The sequence below is a fragment of the Zingiber officinale genome, chromosome 9B, assembly GCF_018446385.1.
Source record: "Zingiber officinale cultivar Zhangliang chromosome 9B, Zo_v1.1, whole genome shotgun sequence".
NCBI classification, from domain to species: Eukaryota; Viridiplantae; Streptophyta; class Magnoliopsida; order Zingiberales; family Zingiberaceae; genus Zingiber; species Zingiber officinale.
The window spans coordinates 47,472,302-47,484,087 of record NC_056003.1 but is presented as its reverse complement, the minus strand read 5'-3'; positions in this window follow the sequence as shown (position 1 = coordinate 47,484,087).

The window sequence follows — 11,786 nt, the reverse complement described above, 5'->3', positions numbered from 1 at the left end:
TTAGCACAATATAGACATGAAAAATAAAGTATTTGATAGTCTTCGGACTGTCCAGTTCTGACTTCGAAATTCTCAGAAACCCTTGGTCGAATCGACGCCTACTGTTCCCTCACAGGGGAACACGTCCTCACCTACTCCTCTCAGAAGAGTTTACATGTTGCTAGATTGATTCTCCAGACCAACTGGACTTTTGCTCAGTGTCCGAAGCTTCCGGTCTTCATGCTGGACATCCGCTCCACGACTCGTCCAAACTTTCACTCGGTTCGCGACACCAGGATTTCAACTTAGAATCCCAGACTTTAGGATTTTGCCCGAAGCACTCAACCCGCCAAGACTTTTCGCTTAGGGATACTACCCCCTAGGATCTAGGGTTACCACCCCCTAGGGTTTTCTATTTGCCTAATCACAGTTAGGACTTTTCCTCATCTAAGGTTACCACCCCCTAGGGTTTTCCACTTGCCTAACAGTAGCTAGGACTTTTGCCTAAGAATACTTAGGACTTTTCTGCAATCTCATTCAAACTTGTCAAACAACAAATAACCTTAACTTTGAACCCTTTGACATAATCAAAACATAAGTTCGATCATCTGGTGCTTCCCACACCAACAATTATCGCAACATCCCTAATGAATTTCTTGCAAGGCATACTCTGCCTCGTCCGAGCCTAAGCATTTGAGTAATGGTCGAGAGAATGCCTTATTGTATAATTGACCCCCGATCAGTGTATACATATGAGCTCTCTTTCTAATCGATCTAATTGCTTCAGCATCTATGGGTAAGATACCTTGCTGAAGATAAATGATCATTGGGGCTCTCTAGTCGATAAGTTCTTCCAAGTTATTTTGCAAGTCAATTTGAGCTATCAGGAAACTCTGGGCTATCGACTTATCTAGGACCCAAGTGGTCAAAGAGCTGACCATCTTGGCTAATTTATTTGCTCTTTGATTGTCTACCCTAGGAAGTTTGGTTACTGTGACCTCCTTGAAGCCTTTATTTTCTTATACGCTTCTCTGTAAAGTTGTAGCTTCTCATTATTGACTTCAAAGTTGTCAACCACCTGCTGAGCCACCAATTGAGAATCTGAGTAAATGATTACTTGCATAGCTTCTACATGCCGAGCTGCCTGCAGTCCAACCAAAAATGCCTCATATTCCACCTCATTGTTAGTAGCTCTAAAATTTAACATGATAGCTAATTGCATGATATCTTCTTAAGGGAATATAAGAAGTATCCCCACTCCAATTCCTTGTTGAGTGGATGACCCATCTACGTATATCTTCCATTTTTCCTTAGAATCATACTGATGGATCTCCGTCAGAAAGTCAACCAGGGATTATGCTTTGATCGCTGTTCGGGACTGATACTGTATATCGTACTCTCCCAGCTCGGTTGCCGATTTGATAAGACGGTTGACTATCTCCATGTTGGTAAGGGTCTTCCCTATGCTACTATTGGTCAATGCAGTAATTGGGTGTGCTAGAAAATAAGGTCTTAGGCGGCGAGCCATTAGAACCAACCCGTAAACCAACTTTTCCAAGGCCGTGTATCAAGACTCGACCCCTTTTAATAGATGGCTGAAGAAATATACTAACCGTTGTGCATGGTCTTGCTCTTTTACCAGAACTACCCCCACGACCTTAGAGGTAGCTGACAAATATACCCAAAGTGGCTCTCCAGCAATAGGTTTAAACAATAAAGGCAGGGTCTCCAGGTGCTGCTTTAGTTCCTTAAAAACTTTGCTACATTCTTCATCCCACTGAAACTTAATAGCTCTTCGGAGCACTTTAAAGAAGGGAAGCACCTGATCTACAGATCAGGATATGAACCTGGAGAGTGTCATGATTCTACCTGTCATGCCCCGGGGGAGTCCATGCTAGAAGAAATTTCGACAGCATCTCCCCTGTATGGGTGACAACCTGTAACTTACTACATCATCCAGATACCTCAGTCAACACGGCCAGAACATACATATATAAAAATAAGCAATCATTACGTAGTTTAATAGTAAAATTAAAATAATGCAACGATAAAGAAAAATCAAGTAAAAAATCCTACTCAACTACACCCATAAAGCTCAAAACCGATATCCTACTTCACTACACCTATAAAACACAAATCACAACGATCTTACCTCTTCTGCCATCCAAGCAGGCATGTAGTAGAATATATCGAATAAAAATCCATCGACAATAAAGTAAACCATACAATATCCATAAAGCAAAACTAATACAAGTCTAGATAGTGCAATAAGAAATAAAACCAAAAGAACCAATAAAAATATCCTTGTGATATGCAGGGGACTAGCGACTAGAACTCCTCCAGACAGCCTCAACCTAAAAATAGTAAATATCCATGGGGTGAGTCAACTCCTCAGCGAGTAATATTGACATGTATAGTAAGAAAATAACAACTAGCACTAATCATGCGTACAGTCTCCTGATATAAGAATGATAAATGCAACTGAAATAAACAAGAGAAAACTGTACTAACCAGGACCTGGTGTATGGATAATAACCGAGAGGTATAGAAATCCTATATGCATGTCAAACAAATGCGTCCATCCAATATGCAGCATACAAGTGCAGCAAACACAAGCAATAAATGCATCAATACGAATAATGCCAATGACATGTCCTGGTCACCCCTACTCTCCAGTCAGCCGTCTCACACACGATGGTGAGACCGAGTGGGTAGGGCTGTGACAATCGTGCACTCTGCCATCACTGCTCCTGATGAGTGACCGAGTGGACGGGATGCTATCGGAGTACACCTATCCTCCTACCCTAAATCATAAGTGGGGGAGCGCAATGCTCTCATCTCCCTGAGCAAGTCTAGAGGAGGAATCCTTACCGGCTACTACGCTGCGTCACATTACCCATGAGCGGACCAACGGAGCCAAACAGAGCAAACTGCTTGCCGACTACCACGCTGCGTCTCCAGACCAACAGAGCCTAACAGAGCAGAACTGCCGGCTACCACGCTGAGTCACCGGACCAGAGAAGCCTAACAGCAGAACTGCCACACACCCTGCCTGACATACCACTAACCCATGAGTGGTGGTATGTGTAGATCTATGTAACTGGTGATGTGCTTAACAATAATGGAGTCGACTATCACACAACATGCAATCATGCAGATGATGCATGACACTACACATGAAGCTCCTGACCATATCTACCTCCATACAATATGTACCAAAAATATACATGGATCAAATCAGAAGATCTAGGTACACAGGTAGATAGGGTATCAAATAAGTTCGGTATATCCTATGGCATGGTATGTCATTACCTTTATGATCATAAGTATTCTGAAGGTATAAACATGAATGCAAATAGGAAACAATCAAAGCATGCACGGGTAATGGATAATGACATACCGATACAGATATAAAACATAATCATTACTATTTGTTAAAAATCTACTATGCACATCAAATAACAAATCTAAAAGATAAGTCAAGGTACCCGCCTCAATAGAAAATAGAATCCAAAAAGCCTCCTTCGAGACGCCCGTCTCGAATCAAAGTCCTGTAACGTATGATATATGGATTTAGCTAATTACATAAATTAATTAGCTAAGTCAAATCCCCAGTAAAAATCTAATCCATTGATCAACTAGGGCTAACTTCGTTAAACCCTAATCATTCCGCTAATCGATTAGATTAAATCTAAACCTAATCTTAAATCAAATTAAGAACAATTCATTACTAACATTCCCTAGCTTCCATTCCAGGTGTAAGCTACAACGAAAGAAAACACACCTTACCTAAATTCGCAACCACTGTTGATCCACAACTAGGGAAGGTGCTGCCGGAAGGAGTAGGTGCTGCTGGAGACCTAGAAATCACAGCGTAATGAATCTACAATTAGAGACCACCATCCTTAGTTAGCATAACCTTCCACCCAACACAAGTGTTACTCATGGTAGGATAAGAAACAGAGCACAAACTCGAGAACCAAACCCTAAGCCCATACCTTCAATCACACAGCCGGATTACTGCTGCTCGCTGTCACCTTCTCCAGCCCTCAGCTTCCGATGATCTAGGGCACAGCGCGCTAGCAACACAGCAACGCAAAACGAAAGCAAGGCAGAGAGGAGGCGATCGACGCTAGGGCAAAAGGGAAGACTGATGCCGGTGATGTGCATCTCGGGAGGCTTGGATTCTGAGGAGAAAGAGGCGAGGAGGATGAGGAGGCTTTGGCCGGCGCCCAGGGACCAGACCTAGGGTTCGGCTAGCCGATCGGTGTTCCTGATCTCCCCCAATCTAGGGCTCGGCTGGTGACACCGCTGTCGACTGTGGCGACCCGAGGGCGACGTGACAAGAGGAGAGGCGTAGAGAAGGTCTGCCTGCGTCGGGTGAGCGGCTCGGGAGGGAAGGAGAAGAGAAGCTTTGGCTTCCCTTGTCCACGGCTTAGGTTTTGTAGGCTGGAGGGGGAGAGAAAACTGCCGCGTGCGGTTAGGGCACGAGTTCGGCGGGGGAAGAAGACTCGGCGCGAGGAGGTGTCGGGTGAGGGTCGGGCACGCGGGTGGTTCGGCGGGGGAGAAAGAAAAAAAAAGGAAATAAAAAGAAAATGGAAAAATCAACTTTTCCTCGTTTAAATGGGGTAGCCTAAACAAGCTTTCCCGGGGCCCAGTCTTATCCCCGTAATCTTGTCCATACGGTCTCCAAAAAATTCCAAAAAAATTTCTAAAAATTCTAGAAAATTCTCTTATCATTATTCGCTATTTTTTTTGGTATTTTACATTCTCCCCCACTAATTAAAAAATTTGGTCCCCAAATTTCGTTAGCTACCATTAGCAAGTACAAACAACAGATAGAAAGTATAAATGCTGAACGGTAAATTAAATCACATACCTCAAGTGAAAAGATGGGGGTATCGAGCTCGGATCGTATCCTCGAGCTTCCAGGTAGCCTCCTCGTCTGAATGATGTTGTCATTCGATTTTAACCAGTCGGATAGTCTTATTCCGCAACTGACGCTCTTTTCAATCAAGAATCCGTACCGAAACTTCCTCGTAAGTGACGTCAGGCTGAACGGGAACTGTGATATCTGTCAGCACATGTGTCGAGTCTGGTATGTATCTCCTCATCATAGATATATGGAATACATCGTGGACGCCTGCCAGGGACGGTGGTAGTGCTAGACGATAAGCTACTGCTCCAATCCTCTCTAGGATCTGGAAAGGGCCAATATACCACGGAGCTAGCTTACCTCTGAGACCAAATCTCTTCACCCCTTTCATGGGTGAAACTCGCAGAAATACATGGTCGCCTGTAGAGAACTCCAGGGGTCTACGTCTCCAATCAGCATATCTTTTCTGGCGATCTTGCGCCTCTGACATCCTATGTCTGATAGTACGGACCAACTCTGCCTCATCCCAGAGGGTGGGTGTTCGACAAGGCCTACCATACAATGCTTCAAACGGTGTCATCTGAATAGCCAAATGAAAGTTGTTGTTGTAGGCAAACTCTACCAATGGCAAATAGTCCTCCCAACTACCTCTGAAATCCAATACACAAGACCTCATCAAGTCCTCTAGAGTCTGAATGGTCTACTCTGACTGTCCATCTGTCTGCGGATGGAAAGTTGTATTGAAACGGAGCTGAGTGCCCAAGGCCTGCTGCAGACTCTGCCAGAATTGAGACGTGAACCGAGGGTCTCTATCTGAAATAATAGTCAAAGGGACACCATGTAATCTGATGATATGCCAGCAATACAGATCTGCTAATCGATCCAGGGAATCAGTCTTCTGGATCGCTAAGAAGTGCGTCGATTTGGTTAATCGATCAATGATTACCCAAATTACGTCATGACCTCGTCGTGTCCTCGGCAAACCCACCACAAAGTCCATGGTAATGTGTTCCCATTTCCACTCAGGAATAGGAATCTGTTGAAGTAATCCGGCAGGTCTCTGGTGCTCAGCCTTCACCTGCTGACAGATAAGACATCTAGTTACGAATTCCGCGATGTCTTTCTTCATACCGTTTCACCAGTAGGAACGCCTCAAATCTCGATACATGCGGGTCCCTCCTAGGTGGATCGCAAATCGAAAGCGATGAGCCTCCTGAAGTAGATCCTATAAGACTGGGTGAGACTGAGGTACGCATAATCTGCCTTGGAAGTATATAATACCCTCCTCATCTTATGTGAACTCGGTCTGCTGCCCGGAAGCTATCTGACTACCAATGAACTGAAAATGCTGATCACCGGCCTGAGCCTCTCGGATCCTCGTCCTGATCGACAACTGAGCAACCATGGTAACTAGAATACCCTGCTCTGTCTGTCCCTGCTCCTAAAGGCCCAACTCAGAGAAACCTTGAACCAAGTCTATGGCTAAAACTCAGTGGCAAGGCAAAGTCCCTCTGGACTTCCTACTGAGTGCATCGACAACCACATTAGCTTTCCCCGGGTGGTAGCTAATGGTACAATCATAATCCTTCAGAAACTCCATCCATCTCCTCCGTCGGAGATTAAGCTCCTTCTGGGTAAAAATATATTTGAGACTCTTATGATCAGTGAGAATCTCAAATGTAATGTCGTACAGATGATGCCGCCAAATCTTCAAAGCAAAGATGATGGCGGCTAGCTCCAGATCATGTACTAGGTAGTTCTTCTCATGCTCCTTCAACTGACGAGAAGCATAGGAGACTACCCTGTCGTGCTGCATCAGAACAGCACTCAAACCCTGAAGAGATGCATCGATGCAGAGCACGAATCTGTCCTCTCCAGCAGCCAAAACCAAAACTGGAGCCGACACTAATCTCCGCTTCAGCTCCTGGAAGCTGGTCTCGCAGTCCTCAGTCCAAGTGAACTTCACACCTTTCCTGGTTAGACGTGTCAACGATATAGCAATCCGGGAGAAACCCTCAACGAACCGTCTGTAATATCCAGCTAGTCCCAGAAAACTACGGATATCTTGTACTGATTTCGGTTGCTCCTAGTTGGTGATAGCCTTGATTTTCTGAGAGTCTACTGAAATACCTCTGCTCGAGACCACGTGTCCCAGAAAATTGACTGAGGATAGCCAGAAAGCACACTTGCTAAACTTCCTGTACAGCTGATGTCGTCGAAGAGTCTCCAAGACTGTGCGAAGATGCTGTGCATGTTCCTCCTCAGAACGCGAATAGACCAATATGTCATCAATGAAAACGATAATAAACTGATCAAGATACTCCAAGAAGACGCAGTTCATCAAATTCATAAACACCTCTGGAGCATTGGTACGCCCAAATGGCATTACCAAAAACTCATAATGGTCGTATCTAGTATGGAAAGCTGTCTTCTGAATATCAGATTCTTTGACTCTTAGCTGATGATATCCGGACCGCAGATCAATTTTAGAATACACGATATATCTCTGAGCTGATCAAACAAATTCTCGATCCGTGGTAAGGGGTGCTTATTTCTGATGGTCACTACATTGAGTTGTCTGTAATCGATGCACAACCTCAGAGTACTATCCTTTTTTCTCAACGAATAGTACCGGAGAACCCCACGGAGAAACACTAGGGCGAATGAATCCCTTATCCAATAACTCTTGGAGTTGGACCTTTAGCTCATCCAACTCTTTCAGCGCCATACGATATGGAGCTTTCGATGCTAGCGCGGTCCCCAGAATCAGCTTAATAGCAAACTCCACTTACCTTCGGGGAGGCAAGCCTGGTAGCTCATCTGGAAATACATTGGGATACTCTCGGACCACCGGAACATTTGAGAGCTGGAACTACTGCTGTCGTCAGTATTAATCAAAGATAACAGAAAACCCTGACAGCCATGTGACAACAGCTTCTGAGCCTGAATCACCGAAATAGTCTATATGTCGTCGTCTCTGATGCTAGTGAAATTCCACGAGGGTTGGTTCGGAGGCCGGAATGTAACCACCCTCGTCTGGCAATCAACAATGGCATGAAATGCTGACCAATAATCTATGCCAAGAATAATATCAAAGTCGACCATTTTCAGTACTAAAAGATGTACCGTAAGTATCATGTTGTCAAAATCTAACGGGCAACCTTTGACCTCCTGGGTGACATCTAAAGTATCACCCGACGGTAGAGAGACGGTCAGTTGTTGCGATCTAATAGTGGGTAATCTACCAATCGCCCTCATAAAGGTACGACGCTCTAACTAACTGAACTAATAGGCCATCCTCTGGCCTACCATGCTTAGTGAATTAATGTTAGCGTCGAAATTTAACTTGGGAAGGGTCTACTCCATAGTCTCTATCCAAGACTGGGCCACACTTGAATCGGTCTCTTCACGGAATAGGGTGAATCGACTTTTCATCGACTCTGCCAATGCTGGGATCCAGGCTCGTGCTGCGACAATATCAGTGAGGTGGGTAGGGATCGACGCGGGAACTGGCGGAATCCCTGGAGCTGGTTCTATAGGTGGTATCGCTGAATAGACCGGGGGAGGTACTCCTGGTGCTGCTGCATAAAATGGGGCATATACCACTGGTGGTACTGCAGGGTCAATATGAGTGAACGTGTCTGGAGGTACCGTAGGTGGTGGTACTGGAAATGGAGCAACCGGTACCACTGGTGCGGGTGCTGGGTATGCCGGTGGTACCCGTGGTGGTACCGTAAATACGATAAGGGTGGGTACATCGGGTGTAGCCGAGGTAGGTACCTCTAAAGGAGCCATCGGGGTCTGAGAGCCCGACGCGCCCGTAGTATCTTGAGTCTGTCCCTGACCGACAGGCTTAAACCCAGTAGAGATCTCTGGCGAGTCTGTTGCCAGAGATTCCAAAGTCCTCTTACGTGGCCGTCCAGCACCACGTCTCACAGATACTGCTCGTGTAGATCTCCTCATATCTATTAAGTTATAACTCAGATATTACTACAACTAATAAAAATTATAAAATTACCTTTATACCTATTTGCCGTCTGGAGATGTTCCGTTGCTGTCCAGTCCCCATTTTTTACCTCAAAATTTCGGACGAGAAAATCGACGGAAACCCATACAAATCCGAAAATAAGTACACAAGTTTACTGGCAAACTTGGGCTAACTCTAAAATCCAGAACACCAAAAGCAGGTATCGTAACCCGCTCTGATACCAATAAATTGGTATCAGATTAAATCTCAAAAATCCGTAACACGAAAAACAAACAAGTATCGGCAACCTGGCTCTGATACCAAATAAATTGTCACGCCCCGGGGGAGTCCCTACCAGAAGAAATTTCGACAGCATATCCCCTGTATGGGTGACAATCTGAAACTTACTACATCATCCAGATACCTCGACCAACACGGCCGAAACATACATATATAAAAATAAGCAATCACCACGCAGTTTAATAGTAAAACTAAACAAATGCAACGATAAAGAAAAGCCAAGTCAAAAATCCTACTCAACTGCACCCATAAAACTCAAAACCGATATCCTACTCTACTACACCCATAAAACACAAATCACAATGATCTCACCTCTTCTGCCATCTATGCAGGCATGCAGTAAAACATATCGAATAAAAATCCATTGACAATAAAGTAAATCATACAATATCCATAAAGCAAAACTAATACAAGTCCAGATAGTGCAATAAGAAATAAAACCAAAAGACTCAATAAAAATATCCTTGCGATCTGCAGGGGACTAGCGACTGGAACTCCTCCAGATAGCCTCAACCTGAAAATAGTAAATATCCACAGGGTGAGTCAACTCCTCAGCGAGTAATATTGACATGCATAGTAAGAAAATAACAACTAGCACTAATCATGCGTATAGTCTCCTGATATAAGAATGATAAATGAAACTAAAATAAACAGGAGAAAATTGTACTAACCAGGACCTAGTGTATGGATAATAACCGAGAGGTATAGAAATCCTGTATGCATGTCAAACAAATGCATCCATCCAATATGTAGCATACAAGTGCAGCAAACACAAGCAATAAATGCATCAATGCGAATGATGCCAATGACATGTCCTGGTCACCTCTACTCTCCAGTCAGCCATCTCACACATGATGGTGAGACCGAGTGGTTAGGGCTGTGACAACCGTGCACTCTGCCATGCTCCTGATGAGTGACCAAGTGGACGGGATGCTGTCGGAGTACACCTATCCTCCCACCCCAAATCATAAGTGGGGGAGCGCAATGCTCTCATCTTCCTGAGCAAGTCCAGAGGAGGGATCCTTGCTGGCTACCACGCTACGTCACACTACCCATGAGCGGACCAACAGAGCCAAACAGAGCAAACTGTCTGCCGGCTACCACGTTGCGTCTCCAGACCAGTGGAGCCTAACAGAGCAGAACTGTCTACCGACTACCACGCTGAGTCACCAGACCAGCGGAGCCTAACAGCAGAACTGCCACACACCCTGCCTAACATACCACTAACCCATGAGTGGTGGTATGCGTAGATCTATATAACTGGCGATGTGCTCGACAATAATGGAGCCGACTATCACACAACATGCAATCATGCAGATGATGCATGACACTACGCATAAAGCCCCTGACTATATCTACCTCCATACAATATGTACCAAAAATATACATGGATCAAATCAGAAGATCTAGGTACACAGGTCAGATATGGTATCAAATAAGTTCGGTATATCCTATGGCATGGTATGTCATTACCTTTATGATCATAAGTAATCTGAAGGTATAAACATGAATACAAACAAGAAACAATCAAAGCATGCACGGGTAATGAATAATGGCATAACGATACAGATATAAAACATAATCATTACTATTTGTTAAAAATCTACTATGCACATCAAATGACAAATCTAAACGATAAGTCAAGGTACCCGCCTCAATAGAAAATCGAATCCAAAAATCCTCCGTCGAGACGCCCGTCTCGAATCAAAGTCCTGTAACGTATGATATACAGATTTAGCTAATTACATAAATTAATTAGCTAAGTTAAATCCCCAGTAAAAATCTAATCCATTGATCAACTAGGGCTAACTTCGTTAAACCCTAATCATTCCACTAATCGATTAGATTAAATCTAAACCTAACCTTAAATCAAATTAAGAACAATTCATTACTAACATTCTTCCATTCCAGGTGTAAGCTACAATGAAAGAAAACACACCTTACCTAAATTCGCAACCATTGTTGATCCACAACTAGGGATGGTGCTGCCGGAAGGAGTAGCTGATGCTAGAGACCTAGAGAAAAAAAAATCACAGCGCAAGAATCTACAATTAGAGACCACCATCCTTAGTTAGCATAGCCTTCCACCCAACACAAGTGCTGCTCATGGTAGGACAAGAAACAGAGCACAAACTCAAGAACCAAACCCTAAGCCCTTACCTTCAATCACACAGTCGGATTACTGCTGCTCGCTGTCACCTTCTCCAGCCCTCAGCTTCTGACGATCTAGGGCACAGTGCGCCAGCAACATAGCAACGGGAAACGAAAGTAGGGCAGAGAGGAGGCGATCGACACTAGGGCAAAAGGGAAGACTGCTGTCGACGATTTGCGGCTCGGGAGGCTTGGATTCTGAGGATAAAGAGGTGAGGAGGATGAGGAGGCTGCGGCCGACGCCCAGGGACTAGACCTAGGGTTCGGCCTGGCCGATCGGTGTTCCTGATCTCCCCCGATCTAGGGCCGGCTGGTGACACCGCTGTCAACTGTGGCGACCCGAGGGCGATGCGACAAGAGGAGAGGCGCAGAGAAGGTCTACATGCGTCGGGTGAGCAACTCGGGAGGGAAGGAGAAGAGAAGCTTTGGCTTCCCTTAGCCACGGTGACAAGATCCTTTAATGGATCTATTCAAATAAATCCTTTAACTTTATTTCCTTTAAGTTTTAGATTT